We start from the raw sequence: 25,565 nt of genomic DNA on the forward strand, positions 1-25,565 counted from the left end.
GCCCACAAGGAAAGGAATTGAAGCCTCCCACCAACAGCCTGTACTGCCCTGTCACGTGAGTGAGCCTCCTTGGAAGCAGATCCTCCAGCTTCAGTCAAGCCTTCAGATGACAGCCTCAGCTGAAATTAGGCTTCAACCTCAAGAGACACCCTGAGCTGGAATGTTCTAATCAGGCCACTTGTGAATTTCTGACCTGGAGAAATCTTGAGATATGATATATGGTTATCGCTCCTTTAAACCACTAAGTTTTGGGATAATTTGTTATACAGCATTAGATAGCTAATACAGAGGGAAAAAAGGGATTGGCCCAACCTTGGTCATGTGCCCATCATCACTGGACCCATGATCATTGGCAAGAGAATGCCACATGTTGACTGGGTTAGGCTACTCAGCATCTCTTTCTGGAGCCTACAATGGGTGGAAACCTTGAAAGTTGTTTGCTGCAGGACCTCAGAGACTAGGCTCAGGCCAGGCCTCCTGCCCCTTGATATTTCACCTCTAGCTCTTTCTTTCTTTCTTTCTTTCTTTCTTTCTTTCTTTCTTTCTTTCTTTCTTCCTTCCTTCCTTCCTTCCTTCCTTCCTTCCTTCCTTCTTTCTTTCTTTCTTTCTTCTTTCCTTTTTTTTTTTACTCAAAATACATTTTTTTTTCATTTAAAAAATATTTAGAACACATAAAACGAGGCAACATTTATTCTTTCTTCTCATCTTCTGGTGTGGGGTCTGTTGGTGGCTCCTCCACTGTTGCACTGTTGCTCTCTGAGCCAGTGTTACTATCACTGGTCCCTTCCTCGGCCATACTGTCCACCCCCTCCTGCCCGCTCTCCTTGTCCTCAGGAGTAGATGTGCCTTCTTCACTGTTCTGTTAGCTTTCCGTTGCTTCTTCAAGGTGTGTCTCCTCTGTCTCCATAGGGATGCTTTCGTCATCCTTCTTCTCCTGGGTCTTACTAGCAGCTGGCTCTTCCTCAGGAACCATGCTGCTCTGACTACGTTCAGCTTGCTCTGCTGCTTCTTTCTCCCTCTCCTCTTGCCTTTTGCGAGCCTGTTCTTCTGCCTGTGCAATTTCAGCGGCAACCTTTTCCATATCCACTTCTACTTTCAAACCGCACAAACTTTTAAGTTCATTGTTAAATGAATCCGTGCTTTCTAGGAACTTCCTCTTCTTTTCCTGGTGTCGCTCCTCTATCTGAAGAAGTTCAGCTTCTAGTTTTCGCTGATGAACCATTAAGGACTGGACCTGTCATTTGAGGACCTGCATTCTAGCTGTTGTGACAACTGACCGAACGTCTGGCACCACACTCTCACTAAGGATTTCACTGATGAGGTGGTGGTTTCTCTGGAAATGGGCAGTGGCTGTATGCTTCATTGGAAAGCCATCATCATAATCATCTGGATCTTCAGCAGGCTGAATGCTCATGTAAGGTTCTCCTTTCTCCATGCGAGACTCTCTCTGTCGACTTTCTTCCTCTAAAGCAACTTCTGCACGACTTTTCACATTTATGTAAGCAAGGTATGCGAGGGAATTATGATAGGCCTTCATAGATTCATTGTACTCTATCTTTTCTGCTTCGTATTCGTTTAAATATTCTTGTTTTTCTTCATCAGTGAGATCTCGCCACATGCCACCAATAATCTTGCCAATCTCCCGCAACTTTAGGTCAGGGTTGGAAGCTTTTACTTGGTCCCAGACCTTTCTGCTGTACCTCATGTAGGGCATCAGTGGCTTATCTGGTGGCTTTGGGGGTTTTGGAATCGTAATACCAGAGGATGCCATGACCCGGCTGTTGGTGCCCGGGTTCCCTCCCAGCCTGTAGTTGTTGTAGGCGAGATGACTGTATGGATTGTATCCCACAAACCCTGGTGTGCTGGGCATTTGTGTTGCAGGAGCTGGGGTGGGAAGTGGGGCATTAAGATGGTCTTTTTGACATTTTGGAAGATTAAGTTCTCAGTTCCTTAAGAATGAATCTGAGACACCGCGGGCAGAAAAATCTCCCACAGCTCCGGCCTCGTTTCTCTTTGTCCCCTCTTTCTGATTTCTGAGTGTGACCTCCTCACAACCTGTCTGCTTCTTTTGAAGTGGGTTGGAGAGGCTGGTCTATGTTTGGCAGCCCTCAGGCCTGATCAGGAGGTGAAATAAACCATTGCAGGAAATATATCACAATTCGGGCAAACCTCCAGATTGCGGCAACTGGAAAGATGCTTGGAAGAAGCTACTGTTGATGAGACTGTTCACAAGCAAGACTCCTTGGGGAAGATTATGGTAGCATTCAGAATCCACTCTTGCATCTTACCTTCTTCCATCCTTTTTCCTTTCCTGACACAGAGCAGGCTCTATGTCTGTCTAAAATGCTACTGTCTTTCCTTGCTTCTGATGGGGATGGTGTCTCTGTTTCATAAATTCATTCTCACAATGGCTCAGAAGTCAGAGGGTCATGTAACTGGTTTAGCAGTCAGACAAATCCCAGCTCTGCTGGGTGCTATCTGTGGAGACTTAAGACGACCCACTCAACTTTCTAGAGCCTCATGACCTTGATCTGTCTAATGGTATAATAATTACACTTAGCTGGAGTTATTATTGATACAGGGTGAGCTCCTGTAGGTGATGTGCCTTGTGTATTTGTTGGAATGTTGATGGTCATTCTGCATAAGAAAGGGCTCAGCATTTGTCAAGTGAGTTTGGGAAGCCCTGAGTTGATCAAGTCTATTTACTGTAGGATTCTGTAAAGCCCTGAATCATCTAATCTTCATCATGGCTCTCTAAGAAAGATGTTTTAACAAGCTGTGTTTTCTTAATGTATTTGACCATAGAATTCTATTCTGGAGGGCATTACATGGGCCATGTCCATTGCCTCAGCCCTGTATTTGGGAAACCACCAGGGGCCAGCCATATCCTATGGTAGGCCCATGTATGGCACTTTTTTAAATAAAGATTTTATTTATTTATTTATTTATTTATTTATTTATTTATTTATTTACAGTGTGAGCCGCGGAAGGGACAGAGGGAGGGAGAGAATTTCAAGCAGACTTCGTGCTGACCGTGAAGCCAGACACAGAGCTCAATCTCATGACCCTGAGATCATGACTTGAGCCGGAATCAAGGGTTGGAAGGTTAACGAGGCCACCCAGGAATCCCTTTATGTGGTACTTCTTTTACCTCCGGGGCGGCTCCCCCATTTGAGGTGGAGGGAAGACCCAGTGGAAAGTGAGGGAAGGCCCTCCTTTCCTTCTGCATTGTGTGAATTCTGGGGAGCAGTGGACTTAGCAATGTCTCACGTGTGCCCTCAGGTATTTCTCACAATGTACAGAGGTTTATAACATGCAAAAATAGTCTCAAGACAGCCCTTGGCATTCTGGTCCCCAGGGTGGGTGCAGACACACTGGAAGGTAGTCTTGATGGGCCCTGGCTCTTGTGAGGTCACCATACTCTTCCCATATCCCTTGCCATGCAGCTCCATTTGTCACCAAAATGAAAGCCTCTTGAAAGTCGTCTCAGTGATGAAATGAGCAGCACTTTTCTGAATGAAAGACACCTTTCTGTTTAACATGCCGACGAGGTAGCTTACTTAGCAGCCCCTGATGTATGGAACATATCTTTGGCTTCCTCGGCTACTGGACCGACGAGTCTCAGGGCTGACAAGGGCTCTGACAAAGATAGGCCAGCACGCAGCTATTTCCTGTCCTCAAAGAAAATAGCATTTCTCCCCGCTACAGAAATGCCCAGAACCCACCACCGTGTTCCTTTCTGTGGTGGGTTCTGGGCCCCTTTGTCCTTGGCTGTCCAGTGTGTGGCTCCCTCTTACACCATCGGGGAGGGTCGAGAGCCACTTGGATGGAGGAGGCCTCAGGAGTGGGGTTGTCTACTTCAACAGTGTGGCTTTGATACCGTAACGTGGAGTAGCTATGCGATTTCCAGTGCTGCCAGGCCCCCTCTTGGGATGAGCAGAGCCTCTGAGCAGCAATCCTTGATCCATTTTGGAGAATCTGATGGAATCTTTGGTTCCTCTCCCCAGAGAAACACAACCTGGACTCAGCCCATTATAATAGTCTGGCATTTGGGGTAAAAACCATTGTATTAGGGCACTATGACTCTGTCCTCTTCTCATTTACGTTTTGGGGCTCCTGTTTGATTTTTGCCTTCCTTCCCTTTAGGAATGGTGACATGGTGCCAGAGCTGTGGGGACAGAACTGTGAGTTCCTGTGCCTGGGCTCAGTTGTCCTGGTGGCGACAGCCTGGATGATAGGGGCATGAGTGTGAGCTTCCTGGCCTGGGATGGGGGCCAGTTGGGGCTGGAGGAGGGATGGGAAAGGAGAGGATTTGGGGAGCAGGAGAAGGGGGTGGGGTGGGCAGGTGGGAGGCGGGGGCAGCGGGAGCAAGGGTCTCTGACTGGGGGGCATTCAGTAGAAGGTGACACGTGAATGACGCCCGGTGGCTTAAGAGAGAAGAAGTTGGCAGCCTGAAAGGGAGGGAGACAGAGAGCGGGGCTCTTCAATATTGGCATTCATGTCGCTGTGACAGCAGCCATTTATCATACCCTGAATGGGAGTGCAGGGCCCAGTGCGCCGCCAAAGGCCTCTGGTTAAAGTTTTACCTGAGTGTGAAAGGGGCTGGGGCTTCCCTAGGCTGCGGGGGTGGCCCCCGGGGGCCCATCTGTTTGGAGCAGAAAGACTCTGACGCCAGAGGAGGGGCCACCGGACAGGATGTTTCCGGGTGCGGAGACCCCTCCAGGCGTCCCAGGCCAGCAGGGGAAGGGGTCTGCCTCACACGGGGGTCTGGAAAGTCCTGCTCCAGGCATTGAATGGGGAGCCTGGCCCCACATCAATCTGTGAGCCTGCCATGGAAGTGGGGGGGGTGGGCTGGGCAAGGGGCAGGAGCACATTTTGGCAGGTGATGTCACTGATGCCCAGCTCAGGGGTTTTTATTTATTTAATTTTTTAAAAAAATATTTATTTATTTATTCATGAGAGACACACAGAAGGAGGCAGAGACATAGGCAGAGGGAGAAGCAGGCTCCCTGTGGGGAGCCTGATGTGGAACTCATCCCAGGATCCAGGGATCACCACCTGAGCCAAAGGCAGAGACGCTCAACGTGAGCCACCCAGATATCCTCCCTCCTTTAAAAAAAAATATTATTTAGTACTTGCTACACATCAGGCATCTCATATATAAATATACACATATATTTTGTTAGGGGGATAACTCCTGTTTGTTGTTGGCAGAGTGAGGTGTTCTTGGGGTGCAGGACTTTCAGAGCTAAATCTGGGATGGTTTTAGGCAAAACAGGACATTAACTTGAGGTATTAACCTGAGGACTAATTCAAACTTGTGTTCATTTGATCTCACAGCAGTTCTTGGAAACAGGCATCGCATTTACCTCCACTTACGAGTGAAGAGCCAGGCGGTGAGAGGGAAGTGATGAGCCAAGGCTACAAAGCCAGGGAGCTAGAGAGCTTGGGTCTGGAGTGAAGCAGTCTGGTTTCCAAGTTGGAGCTCCCAGCCCTCCACCGTGCTGCCCAGGCCTGGAGGGAACCCTTGTGGGCTGAGCACCTTTTCTGAACTAAAAAGCCAGGAGGAGGAGGTCTGATGTGTTGACTGTTCATTGTGGTGGTCTTTAGGGTCCTGTGTTTAAGATGGGGCCTGTCCTGGACTTTGTGGTCTGTCTGGTCCACAGAGAGGCTGGCAATGGGGAACAAGTCTGTCCTAAAGGTACGCAGTGCTTCCAGTGTGTGGGGCCCTGGTGTTTATCTAGGAATGTAGCTAATGACCTTGGAGGTGCTTGCCAAGATTCCCAGGCTAGTGAGGACAGAGCAAGAGGTCAGGGAGGATAGACATGTTGGATCTTGCATCCCAGGATGCTTTGCCAAGCGGTCCCATGCCCCGGCCATGAGCAGGCACCGGGGTGATGGCAGATGAGTGAGGACAGGGGGATAAGGCTGTGTTCCCGGGCAGGAACCACTTTGGCCTATATTCCATCTTGGGTTGTGGGATAGCTCAGTCACCCCCGTGCCAGGCTCCTTGCAGAGAGAGGATGTGAATCCAGATCCCGTGAGTCAAACAAATCTGCTAAGAGGCCTTTTGGAAGAAAAATGAAATCCCCCCATTCTCCCCTTTGGGAGTCCTGTGGGCTGTGTTGATGGAGCAAGTATTTTCTGGATGTCAAGTTCACACCTAGCGCTGTGGGCTGAGGCCTTAGTCCTGGGAAAACGTGTGTGTGTGTGTGTGTGTGTGTGTGTGTGTGTGTGTGTGGTAGGGGTGGAGAGGCATAAGGATGCTGGAGGATCTCTTGTTTCTGTTAAGAGACTAGCACAGCTCAGAGTGTAGGACCATTAGCTGCTCTCTCTTGGCCCATCCCCAAAGCCCAGCTGCTGAGGCCTAGCCGGCCTGGGCTTCCACCCCAAGATGTGACTTCTGTCTCGTGTGACCATATCTCAGCTCCTGCCAGAAGTATGCTCATTGACCCATTCCAGCCCCAACTCAGACCCCTTGTCTCTCCACATGATGGTGGCACCTTGCTGTTTAGTAATCACACTTGGAGAAGCCACACTGTAATGTCCCAGAGCTGGCTGATGGGGTACAGGTGACTGGAATGCAGAGGTCTTGGGTAACTGAGAGAAAAGCCACCAGTAGGAGGTATGAGCCTCCCCGAGGAGCCAGGTGGTGGGGTATTCAGAGAAACATGTGATGGAGGAGGTTGGAGGGGGTGCATTAAGCAGGAGCACGAGGCCAGTGCTGCTTACTACCTCTCTCTCTTTCATAGAATCATCCATTCAACACCCATGAACCGTTTGCACTGATACCTACTCTGCGCTTGTTCTATGTTAGGCTTAGGCTACATAGGAGAAAATATGACATGGTCCCTGCTGCTTGGAGCTTTGGAATATAATATGTAAGTTATATATTGTGGTTTGTGCCGTGAGGTAGATACATGGGATGCTGGGGTGAATGACAGGGGGTCTGGGAAGGCCTCTCCAAGAAGGAGCATGTAAGAGAAGCCTGAGGATGGACAGAAACCAGCCAGGGAGGAGTGAGGGTGGTCTGCAGGCAGAGGGACAGCATGTGCAAAGCCCCTGAGCTTGTGAGGTTAGAGCCCAGTGAGTGGCCGGTGGCCTGGGATGGAAGTGCAGAGGGACTGAGGGTCCTTCAGGATCAAGAGCTGTGATGAGCCAGTGGCTGAGTGGGTGGATTGTTCTGTTAGAACAGGGCCCACGAATCTATGGCTAGACCTCAGTGCTGGCATAAAACAGTAGGTGCCTGATCAATGTGAGGTGGATAATGAGGGGAGGCAGCAGGGGAGCCGGGTCAGGGTGGAGGCTCTTTGGGAAGTGGAAATGGTTATCTTGGCGGTGGTGGTAGGGGCCATCCTTGCACCAGCCCTGTCCCCTCTGTCCTCGTTCTCCCCGCCCACCTTGTTCCTCTGGCTTCTCTTAATTGCCTTGGGGATGCTGAATGGGGAGGTCGGGAGGGGTCTGCATTTGTGCCTTGCCCGGGGGGACATTAAGCGAACAGAGTCCCTCTCGGTTTTTCATGTCATTAATTGGTGATCTTCAGACTCTGAAATAGCATTTCCCCTCGCCCATCCCTTATTTCATTATCCTCAGCTCAATACACATCAGTGCCGTGCAAGGCAGCCTGCTTGGATATATTAGGAATTATTTAAATGAGATGGGGATGTATGGGTAGTTAAAAGCGCAGTCTTCTATCCTGCCCTAATTATGTATCAAATTACGTTACAATTATTCCCAAATATAAACTTGCTGAGGACCTCCAAAGGGGAGGTTCTGAGAGCCTCAGAAGAAAAGTGAAATAGGGTAGAAGGGAAACGATGGCCCTAGGCCTGGAATGGGCTCAGGGCTCTGAAACCCAGGCAGCAATGTGTGTGTGTGTGTGTGTGTGTGTGTGTTGGTCTGTCTGTCTGTGTCTGTATCTGTGTTGTCAACTCTACCACCACGCCGTGTCTATTTTAGGTGTTACTGGCTCAGGGTTGGCAGCCATCAATGAGCAGCAAGAAGTCCTATGCAGATTATGTACAATGACTCTACCATTCTGTAGCTCGTGTGGCCCTGACTCTGTGCTCAGGCTTCAGCAAGGCTCCAGCCTCCAGCTTTCCCTGTGAGCCTCAGCAAACACTTAGAGAGCAACCCTCTGCGTGGGCACTTGGCAAATGCCTCTTATGCAACGCTCGCTCAATCCTGGGAGGAAGGGATGTGCTTGCTCGAGGTGTCTTAGCCCAAAAGTGGCAGGTTGGGATTCACACCCAGGTCTGTTTCTGAGGCCATATGCCCCAGAAGGTGACACTGGGCCACTTGGTCCCCAGGCTAGTGAGCAGCTTTCTTCTGAGTTGTTTTTATCCATCTGTTTCATGCTAGGAGCTAGCCTCCTCTGTAATCTTTGGAGGGATCCAGATTAATCCTTATTAATAACTTAATAATTATTAGTCATCATGAGGCTACTGATGTTGCAGGACTCTGAGTTTGGCTGCTTGAATTCCTCCTCTCTTACACCTGCCTCCTGTAGCCACTCATTCTGGGCCTGAGGATGGGAGGTGGGGGTGTTCTCATCAGAAGAGCCCTCTTCCTTCTAACTATTGGGTAGGTGGGGTTGCCCAGGGGTGTCAAGGTATTTTCAGCTAAGACTTCAAAGCATGCTGGGACCTTGTTGTGGGTTGAATTGTGCCCTCTCCCCACTATCCTCCCTGCCAGTGTTGAAGTCCCTCTCTAATACCCATGACAGTGACCTTATTCCAACATAGGGTCTTTGCAGATAATCAAGTTAAAACAAGGTCAATCCAGTATGCTTGTCCCTATAAAAAGGGAATTTGGGCATGGAGACAGGCACAGAGGGAGGATGGTATGAGGAAGGATGCCAAGGGAAGCTGAAGGCTTGGCATCAAGCCAAGGAACACCAAAGATTGCTAGTAGAGGGCCAGAAGCTGAGGCAGAGAGGTGCCTGGGCTGCATTCCCCCTCACAGCCCTCAAGAGGCACCAGCTTTGTCTTGATCATGGACTCTAGAACAGTGAAACAATAAGTTTCTTTAAGCCTCTCCATTTGTAACAGTCCTAAGTAATGAAAACAGGACTCAGTGGTGGGGTGCAAGCCGGGCGGAGGAATGAAGAGCGTGGGTGGCAACCAGGAGCCTCACCCTGACAGGTGTCCCAGGGATGAGGCAGGCCTGGCCTGAGCCCATCTGACAGCCATCTTTGTAGATGGGTGAATGTGATCCTGTGCAGCCAGAGTCCCTAAACAGACATGACATGCCTTTCTAGGCGGATGGTCAGCTGAGGAGTTCTCAGCAGAGTCTGGACCAGGAATCCAACCAACAGATGGAGCCAACCCCTGTCTCTGGGGAGAAGGCTATAGGACCTGGTCCTGTGCTGAGTGTTGGGGCAGAGTCAGCAGTGCCCATGTCTTGTGCTTGTCAGGAATTTCCAAGGCTCACTGTTCTAGCTCTGTTCCCTCTGCCCATTGGTTCTGACTAGTTTGTTACCAGTGGAATATAGAAGTGATGAGAACACCTCTGAGTTGAGGTGGTTAAGAGAGAGTGGGCATTCTGCACACATCTTCTCCTTCCCTTTCCTGTCTCCTGCTGGCATGAGGGGACTCAGGAGGGAGCCTTGACATAAAAAGGAATCTAGGGGGCAGCCTGGGTGGCTCAGCGGTTTAGCGCTACCTTCGGCCCAGGTTGTGGTCCTGGAGGCCCAGGATCAAGTCCCACATCAGGCTCCCTGCATGGAGCCTGCTTCTCCCTCTGCCTGTGTCTCTGCCCCTCTCTCTCTCTCACTCTGTGTCTCTCATAAAAAAATAAAATAAAATAAAATAAAATCTAAAAAAAAAAAAAGGAGTCTGGGCCCAGAAGTCCTTGTGTGGGGACAACTGCTCTGGTTGAAGCCTCAAAGAGGACGTGTTTAGCCCAGGGCCTGGTCCCTGACATAAAGGATATACCTGATTAGTATTTATGTCTCTTTCTCTTCTGGGGTTCAACTCCCCAACCCCAGAGATGAGACCACCTTTGGTGGGCCTCTCTTTCTCGACTAAGAAATCTCTTCTCAATGAGATCTCTCCTCCAAGCACCTCCTGGATTCCCCAAGAGAAGCTGGGGTCCCTAAGCCTGACCTTGGAATCCCTTTGATTTGCGAGATTGCTTATTTCCATTTTTAAGGAAGCATTTCTAATAAAGGTACCAAAACTCACGTGCTATTTTTGGATGCAACTTTTTTTTTTTTTGGGTAGGACAATTTGTGCTAATTAGATGTAAAAATCATTCCTGGGAAAATTATATAATTTACATGCAATTTACAAAATAGGCCTTTGATATTATTTGTGCTGCTACTTTGCTGTGGAGTTAGTAAACTGCGTAAACACTGGACCTGGGTGAATGTGCTCCAAGGGAAAGAGGCCCAGGGGCTCCTGATGTGAGGCATGGCTCTCTGGGGTGATGGAGATGCCAGGTTCTCACTGTGGAGGCCCATTCCCTCCACAGGCAGCCCCGGCAATGCCAGCTGACGCCAGCCATGCCCCACTTGTGCTGGATTGCAGTTTCGGGATGACTCATAGATGGCTTTCCACGTGTCTCAGCTCCGGTGTGATTCTCAAGTACCCAGGTGAGAGCAAGGCCTCTTGGCAGGTGCTTTGGGGGAAAGGGAGGGAGGTCCTCAGTGGCGTACCGAGGTCTCTGTCCTGGGTTGTGTTTTAATTAGGGACTTGGATGAGGACCCTAGGTTAGTTAAGCACACAGGTAGATGGAGTGAGATTGGGGGGGATAGTCAATGGGGTGGAAGACAGGACCCAGCAACCTCTAGACAGGTGGGAGCTAGGTGCATCTGTAAAATCATCCATTAGGAACTCACTGGGGGAAGATGATACTCCGCAGCAGTCTCTCCGTCAGGGCCAATCAGGAGGCAGAAACCACAACAGCTACTTTAATAGCAAGTGTTTCATATAAAGGACAGGTGGTCATCAGAAAACTGGAAAGATCAAAACTGAACACCGAGGCATCATGGGGGCTTGTGCTCCAGAAGTTAGAAGCTGGGAGGAGGAGCCCCAAGGAGCTGGGGCTCAGATCTTTCAGGAGAAAACGCCAGCTGGTGAGGGCTGTGAGGGTGACACGAGGAGACTGGTTCTGTAAGTGTGGGAAAATCCCACAAACTGGATAGGGTTTTTCTAAGTGGGCTGAAATTAGCTGAAAACCCAGATGCTACCAGATAGGAATTAAGGTCGACCAGGGAAGTGAGCACCATCTTTACTCCCTTCAGGCTGCAGGGGAGGGACAGAGCCAACTCGTTCTGGATGGATTCAGATGGGGAGTGATCGGGGATGGCTCCAGAAAGGCAGTTTCCAGGTTGAGATAAAGAAGACTTAGGGGCATCTGGGTGGCCCAATCAGTCAAGCAGCTGCCTTCAGCTCACATCATGATCCCAGAGTGCTGGGATCGAGTCCTACATCGGACTTCCTGCTCCCCAGAGAGCCTGCTTCTCCCTCTGCTGCTCCCCCTGTTTGTGTACTTTCTCTCTCTCTGTGTGTGTCAATAAATAAATAAATAAATAAATTAATTAATTAAAAAAGGAGACTTTATTTTCCTTAATTTTCTTTCTGATTTTAGAAGCAATATCTGTTTTTGCAGAATCCTTGGAACATACAAGTTGCTGAGATGTCGGCTGGGGCGCAGGGGAGACATGATTTCTCAGAGTTCCAGGTGAAATGATCTGGCCCCTCTATCCCCAAAGCAGAGGACACTCAAAGCCCTCACCAGGAGTTTTTTTTTTTTTTTTTTTCCTCACCGGGAGTTCTTTGCATTCCCCTCTGGTTTACATTCTCCAAGCCTCCCCTGCTCTTTTGACCCCCGCTATATTGCCCTGAGATGGAGCTGGGCCTGATATTGGCTTCCCTTTGGGCCAGGCCCTCAAGGATTCAGCTTCTAGCCCATGTACAAATCAAGCTGTTTGCCCAAAGCCAGATTCTTTCCGAGAGGAGTTTTGGCACCAGTTCTTAAGATAATTACATTTTTTCCACCTTGTTGCATATAGAAAAGTTTAAAGAAGCAAATAGAAATCATTTGTAATTATACCTTCCAAAGATGACCACTCTTAACCTTTTGGCCTTTTTTCCCTCTGCAAATGTATTCATTTTTAAGATAATTTGGATCATAGTGAATATTATAATTTTGTATCTTGCTTCCCCTTCCCCCATCGCTTAATACACGAACATTTTCCAAAGGCCAATATGTGTTTTTAAAAATATCTTTTTCCAACAGTGGCCCAGTATAGAGTTCTTTGGCTATGTCACAACCTGTTATGTGATATTTTGCTTTAATGGATTTTTTTTCTTTCATGACTAGTTTTCTTGTTGATATCTTTTTTACATAAATCTTTGTGCATATCTTTGAAAATTTCCTTAGACTAGAACCTCAAAGCAGGATGACTGGTTCAAGTGATATATTAAAAACACCTTTTATTATGGAAAAATTTCAAATATACGTTGGAGAGAGTTGTGAGCTGGACACCCTGTGTTATCATTCAGCTTTGACGATTACTGAAATTCTGACAGTTTTATCTATCCCATCCTCATTTTTTTTTAAGATTTTTTTTTTTTTAATGATAGACATAGAGAGAGAGAGAGAGAGAGGCAGACACAAGCAGAGGTACAAGCAGGCTCCATGCCGGGAGCCCGATGTGGGACTTGATCCCAGGACTCCAGGATCGTGCCCTAGGCCAAAGGCAGGCGCTAAACCGCTGAGCCACCCAGGGATCCCCTATTTTTTTTTTTATTGGAATGTTTTAAAGCAAGTCCTGATGTTGTATTATTTCCCCTGTAAAAGTTAAGTTTTTCTTCTCAAACAGATACAATGACTTCTTATAGCATAAGCAGGATACCATTTGCACACTTAAAAAAACTAACAACAATTCCTAAATATTATCTAATACCTGGCTAGGTCAAATTTTCTCTAATTAATTAAAAAATATCTTCCCACAGACAACTTGTTTGAAACAGGATCCAAACAAAAGTCCACGTTTTGCCTTCGTTGATAAGTCTTATAAATCTCTCTTCATACTACCTCTCCCTCCTTTTGAAACCATGCCCTTTATGTATTGAAGAATCTGGTATAAGACAAAATTTTACAGTTCTCAATACATATTAGAAAACTGATTTCCAGGAGGGTTATAACAATTTGCACCTCTGCCAACAGTGTGAGGGAGCACGCATCTCATCTGTAGCATTGAAAGTCATTACACTTTTTAAAAATCAATTTGATAGGTGAGAGCTGACATCTTATGGCTGCTTTAACTTGCATTTCTATGATTATGAACATGATCGAACATTTTTTTCCCCATATGCATATTAGCTGTTTGTATTTCTTCCTTGGTGAATTATCTCCTTCGACCTTTGCCCCCTTTAAAAAGTGGTATTGATTATCATGCTTGAGTCTATAATATAGAGAAGTTTAAAATTTTTATGCAGCCACATTCATTATCTTTTCCTTTGTGGCTCTTCTATTACTTTCATGCTTAGAAAATCCTTATTGTACTCCAAATTCCATTTGCCTACATTTTTTTTCTTGTTTGATTTTTACTGTGTTTTTAAGTCCATTTGAGATCTCATATAGTTAGATTATTGATCTAGTACCATGGATTGAATAATCCTTCACTCTTCATTTCTTCATGAGCTTGTAATATGCCTTTATCATGCTCTAAATTCATTTACACACAAACACATTAGTCTTTGGAGGACTTGTACAATCATGAGTTCTCTGGGGCCTTGAGTGGTGGTGAGTGGCCTGTGATGGGAGGTGTGCAAGTAAGTAAAGCACCACATTAGGTTGGGATCTTCTGTCTTTGGTGGTCTGGAGGTTTCTGATTTCCCTGTCTTGGAAGGCCTGTGTGCCCCCAGCAGGTCTGGGAGGCAATGATAATCCTCCTTCCTTCTCCTCCTCCTCCTGTTCTTCCTGCTTCCAGGACAGACCTTCAGACTTCTGTTTCTGTCAGGGCTCATGGCAGGGTATGTGCAGCCAGGATCTTGCCAGGTAGGCTGGATGTGATGGCCTCTCTCAGCTGGTTGCCTACTGCTCACACTGCCAACCTGCATGGTCTGGACTCATCTCTGAGGAGAAGTGGTCTTTGTCTGTTTGCCCAGATATTTTTGTCCTCATAGCATTTCCCCCAATTTACAATCACAGCTGATTTTGTTGTTTGCTTCTCCACTGGACTGTAAGCCCCCAAAGACAGAGGTCTTGTGTTCCCATGTCCGACGCATGGAGGGTACCTAGGAGTTGAAAAAATAGATGACTGTCCTTTGGAACTGGAGGGTGATGGCTATGGTGACTTCGTAATCTAAGCAAAAATGAGAGACTGTCATCTGACCAGAACAAATGCTCTTTTGGGGACAAAGGGACAGCATCTCTGAAATTGAGGTCCATCCCAGAAAATCCAGAACAGCTGGCTGTCACAGAGTGGGCGGAGTCTCCTGAATCTCAGATCTGTGTGGAGCCGTGAAAGTCACCCATTTTGACCCTCATCTGACATCTGACCTCCAGAGCTGATTATTTCTCTGCTCCACGAGCACATTCCCGACAAAATGGGGTCGGGAGACATTTGCATCCAAACCACCAAGCTCTTTAAATGCTGGGGCCCGGAGGCCCGATGGGTTTATTAGATTATCATTGCGGAAGTTAATAAAGAATTAATTTCTCTTCATGTGACATCCAAAGGCAGTTATTTCAGGAGCCTGTCCATTTACACAAAGCCAAGTATTTGTCAAGTGTCAGAGGCAATTCCCAGGTCCCAGCCCCCCCCCAATAATTCTGGATTAGGGACAGCCTGAAATGACATTACACAAATTTTCTTTCAAGATGCATTGAGCTCTGGGGACCACTCAGGAATTTCAGGTTCCTGAAGGTTATACTGTCAGCAAAAGGGCTTGGGGGTGGGGAGCTGGGGGGAGCTGGAGCCACTGCAGCTTTCCAGCTGGGCCAGCTCTGGAGGGGGGAAGCTTGGGGAGGGGGAAGGGAATGGGGAGGGGAATGGGGGGGAAGCCAGGGACGGCCATTAGTCTGTGGGGGCCCATTTGCCTCCTGAAAACAACTTACTTACTGCCATTTGTATCGCAAACCTTGTGCCCAGCTTGATGGTTTTTCCTTGTTCGTTGCTCAGGGCCAGGGAGGGGCCGTGGCCTGTCGGGATGGCAGGACTGGCCCATGTCACCTTGTGGCAATATATTAGGGAAGGTCAAGGCACCATCAATACTTGTCTTGGAGTTAAGTGCTGGGAAGGGGAGGGCACTGCAGGGACTGACTACTAGACCCTAAAAGCAAGTTGTCCAGCAGCCAGGCCCGCTTCAGAGCCATGGGGCGAAAGTCTCCGGGGCTGGGCAGGTGGGAGGGGAGCCAGAGTCTGGTCCACGCTGGGTCGTTGGAGTGGCATCTGGAGGCCGGTATGGAATAGCCCAGACCTCTTGCCAGAACTCCTGAGTCACTTTCCCATGAATATCAACAGGCCTCAGACTCTGCAGGTCCCAAACTGAATCCTGCATCCCTGGGTCACCTCCCCTCATACATGTACCTGATGCTCCAGCCAGGTGGAGCTTCTGGCCCTTCCTTCAAGGGCATCAGGCTCTTTCAGACTTCTGTGCCATCCTCTTTTCCTAGGAACGGCTCCCCTTTCCTTCCCTGTTTGTTGTTTAAGAGCTAGCTCAGGGGTCACCGCCTCTGTGAAGGCCTTCCTGACTACCTCAGGAAGAGTCGAGGTCTCCTTCCAGGGCCACAGTTAGCTGCACATTAAGGACCCCCACCCCACTTCCCCACATCTCTTGGCAAAATGGAAAGTGCTCGTGTCTTCTCTTCCTCCTTGGCCATGGTTGCCACAGGGCTCATGGTTAGATAAGAGAACTGTGGGCTCAATTTCAGCCCCAGTAACCTTCTAAGCTGACTATTTTTGAGTAGTGCATCACCTGGACAACCACACGTGGCAGCCTTGCTCCGTCCTCTGAGATTCTACATGCCCCTCTGCATAATTGTGTGGCTGGGTGTATTAGTTTCCTGTCGCTGCTGTAACAAACCTACCACAAACGGAGGGGCTTAAAATAACACAAGTTTGTTCTCTTACATTCTGGAGGTCAGAAGTTTGAAATGGGTCTTACCGGGCTAAAAGTAAGGTTTTTGCAGGGATGTGTTCCCTCTGGAGTGTCTAGGGGGAAATTCTGTTTCCTTACCTCTTCCTGCCTCTAGAGGCCACCTATATTCCTTGGCTTTGAGCCCCTTCCTCCACCAGCGGTGTAGGTCTTCGTCTCTCCCTGACTCTGTCACCACATCTCCTTTTCAGACTCTGACTCACCTGCTTTCCTCTTTCACTTACAAGGAGCCTTGTGATTACGTTGGGTTCATTCAGATAATCTCAGGATCCTTAGTTGAATCACATTTACAAAGTCCCCTTTGCCTTGTAAGGTACCATCTCCACAGGTTCCAGGGATTAGCCTGTGGACATCTTTGGGGGCCATTACCCTGCTCAGCCTGCCATAGGATCCCATATGTCAAAATGGTTTCTCCCACTAACTGTACAATTCCTGAGAGCAGAATCACTGTTCTGCTCAGAGTTACATGTTCAGAGGATGTTTGTGGATCAGATGCACGGGACACACAGGGTCTCCTCCGGGCGACAAGAGGCAGTCCTCCTACGGGCACACAGCTTTCCTGATAGGGTTTGTTACAGACCCGCATGGCTTACGTGGCAGTTGCACCCTGCAGAGGACACCTGCCAATGTCTGGAGACAGTTCTGGTTCCCAGGGATGGTACTAAACATCCTACAGGGCATGTGGGCCTTAAGGACTTGCCAGCTCCCAAAATCTAGAGGGCTGAGATTGGAAATCCTGATCTGCACCCAGGACTGTGAGGCTGGAAAGCCCTGGAAGGATCTGTGGGCTGAGACCTGTGCTAGGGATCTCAGTGCGCCACATGCTGTGTTCATTGGGCTCACTCAGCTCCAATTTGCAGATAAGAAAACAGCGGTGGAGGTGCAGCCGCTTGCCCAGCTTTCACAGCCAGTCCTCAATGGGGTCGGACTCTGAAGCCAGCTCCCCTGACCCATCCCGGGGGCGGCAGGTGGAAGAATGACCTACCTGAGTGCCTCCCTCCCAGCTGGGCCACCTGGCTGTCCTCCTCCTCCTCTTCCAGGTGCTTCTTCTCTGCTTTCCTGACCATGCCACTCCACTGAACCCTTCTTCCCAGATTTGGTGTCATTTCCTCCTTTTCTGCTTTCACGCAGTGACCTTGACTGCCTTCCCTGTGTGGTAGCGCTCGAGCCTTTGCTACAGCAAACTCCTGTTTTCCCACCTCTGGTCTCGCATTTTGCCCTGACCTGTGGACTTACCTGCTCTGCGTGTCGGGATGGACACCACTCAAAAACCTTCAGTGGCACCTGCTGCCACCTAAGCCAAGCTTTCAGGCCCTGCTCTGGCCAAACTGGGATGCTCGCTTTTCTCCAGACCCACTGTGCATATGGTCCTTCCTCTCTTGCCTTTTCCCAAGCCCTCTCTCCCCACCCCAACCTGGAATACCATCCCTCTTGTTTGTTCCTCATCCTTATCCCCGTGGTGCCTTCGGGAGTGGCACAGATTTGGCATCGGGCCTATGGGTCAGCTTGTGGTTTTGGGAGAAGTAGGAGGTTGATTAAATAATCAATTATTTTGTTTATCGATTCAGCCAGTGTTTACGGAGCACTGCTGTGTCACAGGCTTGGGGTGGGATTTGGGGCACGTGGAAGGGCAGGAAGACACGGTTACAGTTGTTAGAAAACTTGCAGCCTCCAGGGGAGACAGACACCAGGGAGAGCTAGTTTTGCAATCCATTATTTAGTTTCAATTATACTTAGGGTGCCAAGGAGAGGTTTGTGGGTGGGGGTGCTGTGGGAGCCTGGTCAGCAGAGTTTCCCCTAGGAGATGACGTTTGGGCTGGTCGTTGTCTGGACGGAAGCAGGTTGAGCTGCGAGCCCCAGAGGGCTGAAGGAGGGGCTCTCTGCTGAGGAGGGCGGCCTGGCTGGGTCGGTATAAATCAGGAAGACCTCTGCCAGCCCCCCTGAGCCCTGTGGAAAGGTTACCCCGAGCTGTGCTTCCTGGCCAGGCTTGCTCAGACGCTATTAATCCGGCTTCCAGGAAAGGCATCAGGGCTGGGAGGGGGCTGGGGGTGGGGGTGGGGGCTGGGAGGGTGGGGGTCGGAGGCAGAGCCCAGGGAAGCCAGGCAGGATCTTGCTATCGTCGTGCCAGCCCCAGCTCTACTCTCTACCTGCCGTGTGACCTGGTGACCTGTGTTTCTAGCTGCCCACCCCTGTGCTTCGAGACCTGTGGCGATTGTAACTGTATATGTACTTGCATGCTTGATGAGTGCCTGCCTCCCTGCCAACTGTGGGCCGACTCCGGATCTTCACTTGTGCCAGGCCTGGTGGGCACTCTGTACACACCCGCATCCCCAAGTGAGCCGGGATCACTGGGGCTCACCTCTCCTGTGGTCCAATGGGAGGCTACCGTGGGCTGAATTGGGTACCCCCTTATTCATATGTTGAAGTCCTAACCCTCTAGTAACTCAGACTGGGCCTGGATCATGTCTTCGAACAGGTGAATCGGTAAAAATGAGGTCATGACGGTGGGACCTAATCCAATATGGCTTGTGTCCTTATAAAAAGGGGAGATTTGAACACACACACACACACACACACACACACATACACACACAAACACAATGCCATGTAAAGGCTGGGATTTTGCTGCTACAAGCCAGGGAGCCCCCGGATGCTGGGATAGAGGCCTGGGACAGACCCTTCTCGAGATCTTCAGAGGGACCTTGGCCTTGCTGACACCTTGACCATGGACTTCTAGCCTCCAGAACTGTGAGACAATGAATATTTGTTGTTTAAGCCACTAGTCTGTGGTTCTTCTTTAGGGCAGCCCTGGCAAACTCTTACAACACCCTGGCCCTCTGGCAATCCTGTGTCTGGGCTGTGGCCTCTGCTAGCTCAGGTGGCAGGGGCTGTATGCCTGAGGGAAGCTGAGCCCCAGCCCTGGGGAGGTGGAAAGATCTCATGACTTCCACCAAGTTTCCCCCAGGCCGGTGGTCTGGGTGATGTACCCTCTCATTCGTAGCATCTGGATGTGCAAATCAAAGGGTCTGTTCCGGGCAAGTCCCAGAGCCACAGGGGCCCCAGAGACAGTGTCACTCTCCAGGCCCTTGTAGGCCTTGCTTGGATGGATTCTGGGGGTCAGGAAGGTGGCCGGAAGGGAACCTCGCTAGCAGACAGGAGCCAGGTGCATTTCAAAGGGGCTTGCCCAGGGACCCTGGGGGCCCTTCGTTGTTCCCTGCATGGTGGCTGCAGCCCCCACAGACAGACGTCCTGGACCAGGTTAACCTTTAACCCAGCAGCTCCAGGGCCTCAGCTGCTGGGCCTGGGGCTCCTGCCGGCCCGTGAGCAGGTCTGCTTTTCTGCTCTTGTCTCCGGCGAACCTGAGTCCCTGATGAATTGCCCACACCCCCGCCCTGAGCCCTGCCACCATGTTGAGTGCTGGTGTCCCCAGCAAAGATGAATGGGCCCCACTAATGAGCTGGAGGCGGCGGCACGGTGACCCCTGCCCCTGCACACTCTGGAGCCGGCGGCCGGGGGGACTGGCTGCCCCGAGCCTGCTTAATGTGTCAGGATGGCCTCTGAAAGGAAAACACATTTATTGCTACTTAGAGAAAATTGATCTAATTGGGCTGGAAGCATTCTGCTGATGGAACACGGAATTTTTATTAGGAGGATGACTCAAGTTCAGCCAAGGTATCCCAGCTGGGAGGAGCAAGAGTGTGTTTCTAGGGATTTCACCCAAAAACCTCTCTCTGGCTGATGCTGAGCATCTGGGGAGGTCTGGGTCTGCGTCCCTGCTGCGCTGCCTGCAGCCTGTACCCTGGCAACCTCTGGCCGCTTCTCCCAGGCCAGAGGCCTTAACTGCAACACGAAACAAAATAATTCTTGCGTCTTTGTGGTCTCGTGCATGGGAGAGGAGCTCATCGGCATCAGGGCGGTGGCACTGCCCTTCGCAGGAGACTGGGTCCACCGAGACCCACTCGAGCCAAGGCTACATGCGGCTTCAGTTTCTTTGGCCAAACCCCCCGCAGTTCAGAAACAAACCAGCCAAATCCGTGTTGGCTCTGATGGTGGTGACTCAACTGAGAGCTATTTTTTGATGGAGCTCTGGTCCCTGAAATGTGGGGGCCACGCTCCCTGACAGCCTCAGCATCTCGGCTCACCCTCCAGCTTCTTCTCCTTCATCTCTTACTGCAACGGAGTCTGTTCAATATCTCCCAAATTTTCCTAAACTTCCCTGGACCCAATTCTCGCTGTTCTGGTGTCCACACAAGGCTGTCATGGTCACTGATCGCCTGATCAGGGGACTGTCCCCAGGTCCTCCCTGGCCTCTCATCTTGTTCCATCCCAGTCTAACCTCTACATTCCCTCTAAACTAGTCCACCTTCCAGAGCAGTTCACCCTGCACACCCGTGCATTCTCTGCAAATGGATCTTTCTGAAACATAGTTGGGATGGGGTCATTCCCAAGCTTAAAACGCTTCCATGGCTTCCATTGCCTTCAAGATGAAGCCCACATGCCTTGGCCTACACACATCAGCAGGGTGATCATGTCTAACTCATAATCATCTGAGGAACGCCCGGGTGGCTCAGTGGTTTAGACCCTGCCTTCGGCCCAGGGCATGATCCTAGTCCTGGGATCAAGTCCTACATCGGGCTCCCTGCATGGAGCCTGCTTATCTCTCTGTGTCTCTGCCTCTCTCTTGCTCTCTATGTCTCTCATGAATAAATAAATAAAAAAATCTTAAAAAAATCATCAGAGACAGTTTAATCTAGGACAAATAGTAAATTGCATGGGATGTGTGGATAAGAGGTATAAATCAAGACTATCTTGGGCAGGGGTGCCTGGGAAGCTCAGTCAGTTAGGCATCTGACTCTTGGTTTTGGCTTAGGTCATGATCTCAAGGGTCATGAGATCGAGCCCCGCATCTGGCTCCATGGTCAGTGTGGAGTCTGCTTGAGACTCTCTTTCCCTCTTTCTCTGCCCCTCCCCCTGCTTGCATTATCTCTAAACAAACAAACAAACAAATAAACAAATAAAGTATTTTTTAAAAAGGACTGTCCTGGACAAACTGGGATGCATAGTCACTCTGTCCATCCTGACTTGGCCCTGACACATCTCTAGCCACTCAATATGGTGCCTCTTGTGTTTCCAGCAAAGCTGGAAAATACTAGCTCAATGTACTCACCCATGCCTTAGCACATGCTGTTCCCTCTACCTGGGATGAACACTCTCTCTCCCCTTCGTGGCTTGTGTTCTTCTAGTCCTGGCTCCCATGTCATGTCTGCAGCTTTTTCCTGACTCTCATCAATGGTGAAAGCTGTTTCTTCACATTAGTGATCTATTGCCGCTGCATAATGAATACCCCAAAACATAGTGGCTTAAAGCCACAAACACTTATTATCTAACAGTTTTATAGTATTAGGGAGCAACTTAACTGGGTGATTGTTGCTCAGGATCTCTTAGGGGGTTGTGTCAAGATGTTGGTGGAGGATAGAGTGTCCAGTTTCAAGATGTCTGACCTGCGTGGAGGTGCTGGCTGTTGTCAGGAGGCCCCAGTTCCTTCTACAGGGTTGCCTGAGGCCTCATGGCACAGCCGCTGGCTTCTCCCGCAATGAGTGACCTAAGATAGCACAATGGAGGAAGCTGTAGTGCTCTCAGGGCCTGCATGGTGCTTCTTGGCTCCTTGTATCCCACCTGGCTAACTGTCTAGCCCTCACAGAAGCCACACATCACATCCCACCACTTCTGCTTCATTCTGTTTGTTAGAAGCACATCACTGAATGCAGCCCCTTCTCAAGGAGAGCGGGGTTAGCCTCTACATTTTATTTTTAAAGATTTTATTTATTTATTTGAGAAAGAGAGAGAGAGAGAGAATGAGGGGAGGCAGAGGGAGAGAGTAGCAGACTCTCTGCTGAGCAGGGAGCCTGATGCAGGGCTTGATCCCAGCACCCTGGGATCATGACCTGAGCCAATGGCAGATGCTTAACCGACCCAGCCACCCAGGCATCCCCACCTTCCACTTTTTAAAGGAAGGCATATTGTGGAATTTGTAGACACATTTTTTTCTTTTTCTTTTAAAATTTCATTTTAATTCAATTAATTAACTTATAGTGTATTATTAATTTCAGAGGCAGAGTTCAGGGAGACAAACCATAAGAAGAAAGAGTCTTAAGCATAGGAAACAAACTGAGGGTTGCTGGAGGGGAGGGAAGTGCTGGGGTGACTGGGTGATAGGCATTAGGAGAGCACATGATGTAACGAGCACTGGGTTTATATGCAACTGATATGGACACATTTTAAAGTCACCAAAATTTGTTTTATCAGAGTCATCTTCAGGACACCTGCATTTGAAATGTCTGGGACAAGAAAAAAAATGTAGCTTCCCTGGTCCCACCTTAGTTGATTGAACTGGAACGTGAGGCCGGTAGGGACTGGAGTGAGGTGAATGGGGCCGAGAATCTGTGTTCCTGTGCAAATCCCCCTAAGATTTGGGAGGCATTGCCTATGGAGAACAGGGGTTAGAAAGATGAATCCCATTCTCTGGCTCTGAATTCGAGCTTAGCCGCTTGTTAGATGTAACTTTACACAAGTTACTTAAGCTCTCTGTAGCTTCATCTGGAAAATGGGGCTAGTAAAGTTTCTTTTCTCACTGTTCCAAGTTCTAAATAAATTAAATTTGTATAGTATTTAGAATGTTGCCTAGCAACTGGTAAATTATAGAAATGTTTGTTAAATTAAAAAAAATTATAAAAACCAACACTTGGAAAGTGGTCCTATTTATTTATTTATTATTATTTTTTAAGTAGTCCCTTTTAATAATCTGTTTACCTTCCTATCTTCCTATTTCCCATATTAGGTAGGAGTTTCCAGAAGGCACATCCCTGGTCCTCAACCAATATTCCACATGTGTTTGTGAATCAAATATCAGTGGTTCTCAACAATGGCTGCCTTTTAGAATCACCTGTTTTTTTTTGTTTTTTTTAGAATCACCTGTTGTGACTACATCTGAAACTAATGATGTTGGATAATTAATTTTAAGTAAAAAAAAAAAAAAGAATCACCTGTTTTCAAAAAATGCACGACTATCAAAGCACAGCCCTAGTAGAAGCCCAGGGAATCACAGTTCCTGGGTGCTGGTGCTCCAGGAGGTCCTCAGGTGTAGCCAGGGTTGAGCATGATGAGAATGAGCAAGTGAAGGAGGTGCCCCATTGAATTTAAGATTTGGTCTAGATGTGGCTTTTCCAGAACACGGTGACCAGGTGCAGGGCTGCTGGGCACCTGACAGGTGCTAAGGACTGCTCCAAACCCACACTGGGGATCAGTGGCCAAAAAAAGGATTTCTGCCTATGTTCCCAGAGTTAACTGGGATGGGGAGATTTCTGATTTATTTATGGAGAGCATGGAAATGCTTATTTCAAGTAGGGAACCGTGGATGGAGGTGGGAGGAATCAGGACCTGTAGGTTTGTGTTTGGTGGCCTGGAATGGAGTCCTTGTCCTGCTACTATGGGGTCCCTACCTGTGGCTGAGGGTTATCACCCCAATCCCACAGGGTTGGTGAAGGAATCATGACAGTAATGCTCCTGGAAGCTCTCTGTAAAGGGAGCCACAAAGGCAGAAAGTGATACTGTCTTTGTTATGATTGAAATGAAAATAACTTGTGGCTCGGATGTGCTGGGCTTCACACACCGGGATTGTGGGGGCACTGGCTTCTTTTGCTGTGCTCGCAGCTCTCACGGGGAGTGCAGGAGGCATAGAGACCAGGGCTGTCCCCCCAGCAGTGCTGCATGGCTCTCTCCTAGGAGGTCTGCAGCTCGCCTCCATCTGCAGGGCACCTGCCGCTACGTGCTGCACAGCTGTTGCTGGTTCTTCTCCCTGAAGCAGAGCCCACAGTTTTGGATGACTGCTCTGGCTGGAGAAGAAGGAGGATGATGAATGAGGATGGAGGCCTGGCCGAAGAGGGAGGGAGGGAGGCAGGGAGAGAGAGAGAGAAAGAGAGAGAGAGAAGCTGGATTCGAGGCAGGTCCTGGAGCAAGCACAGAGGGGACCTGCAGATGTGAGGGGGCAGGGTCACAGAGGGAGGGGTCAGGGAGGACTCCTTGGTGTTTGGTTCCAGCAGCTGGGGGGGGGGGTGCTACTTCTGAGAGAGGAAGCGTGGAGAAGATTGGCTCTATTGTCCATGGTGAGTTTAAGATGCCTTGTGGAAGTCCATGTAAGGATGGAGTCTGGAGTCACTGGGGAGGCCAGGATTGGGCATGAAAATATTAGAAGTTGCCAGTAGATAGATGATATTTGAACCCTGGGAATGGATGAGGTGATGTAAGGAGAGAACTACAGGAGGAGGGGGGCGGAGAGGGGAGCCAAGAGTGAGCCCAATATGCAGCCCTGGGGTGTTCTGATACTTCAAAGTTGTGGTGTGACAGGGGTCCTGCAGAGGCAGAGAAAGAGCAGCCAGAGTCAGGAGGAGAATGAGGGGAAGGTGATGTCATGGAAATTGAGAAAAGAAGACTCTGCAAGGTGAACTGGCCAGCTGGGCAAAATGTGGCAGAGGGCACACAAGAGCTGAGTGTGTCCCATGGTGGGGACAGATGAGGCATGTGGGGAAACAGCCACCACCAGTGGTCAAGTCTGTACATGTGCAATGTGTCTGGTCTGGAAGGCTGGAAATGTTTCCCAGAGCAGGAGAGATGGGAGAGATGAGGGAAGATCAGGAGCAGGTTCTGGGGACAAGGGCTCCCCCTGACTCTGGCGTTGGGTCACACCCTCACCCAGGAGTTCCCCAGGGATGGGGATCCTCTTCTGGCCCCTTGGGGATGCTGAAACTAGGGATGAGGAAGGAAGAGGAAATTCCTTTTTTTTTTTTTTTTTAGGAAGAGGAAATTCCTAATGTTAATGAACCAACATGACTTCATTTCAAATCTCAGTTAATTAATTAATTAATTCATTAATTAATTCATTCATTCATTTATTCTTGAGAGACAGAGAGAGAGAAAGAGAGAGAGAGAGGCAGATACACAGGCAGAGGGAGAAACAGACTCCATGCACGGAGCCCGACATGGGACTCGATCCTGGGACTCCAGGATCACGCCCTGGGCTGAAGGCAGACACTTTAACTGCTGAGCCACCCAAGGATCCCAAATCTCAGTTATTTTAAAGGAATTTTATGGATGTCATTCAGAGACTCAGAATCCGAAGATTCTTCACTAGCAATTCCTCTGTTACCTATCAGGAGCCTGGAGTAGCTCAGTGTCATGGTTTGTAGCTCAGTCTCATGGTTTGTGGGGACTCTGGCCAGCTGCATGGGCAGGATCCCAGGCCCTGGATGAGCCCTCACTTTGGGATCCTGGGTCCCTAAGACGGTTGAACCTACTTTCTTAGGCAACCTCATCCCTTTTCCAGGATACTGTGTTATGGCAGAGAAGGGTGTGGAGGGCTGACTTCATTTGGTCTGAGATTGGCCACATTTCTTGTGT

The 25,565-nt window shown here is 49.2% G+C and overlaps 1 pseudogene; it reads right to left on the reverse strand.

The window, feature by feature from the left end:
• Window positions 1–688: 688 nt before the first annotated feature.
• On the reverse strand, window positions 689–2,014 carry LOC112928260 (SWI/SNF-related matrix-associated actin-dependent regulator of chromatin subfamily E member 1 pseudogene; annotated as a pseudogene).
• Window positions 2,015–25,565: the final 23,551 nt, after the last annotated feature.

This window comes from Vulpes vulpes, chromosome 14 (assembly GCF_048418805.1).
Source record: "Vulpes vulpes isolate BD-2025 chromosome 14, VulVul3, whole genome shotgun sequence".
Classification (NCBI taxonomy): Eukaryota; Metazoa; Chordata; class Mammalia; order Carnivora; family Canidae; genus Vulpes; species Vulpes vulpes.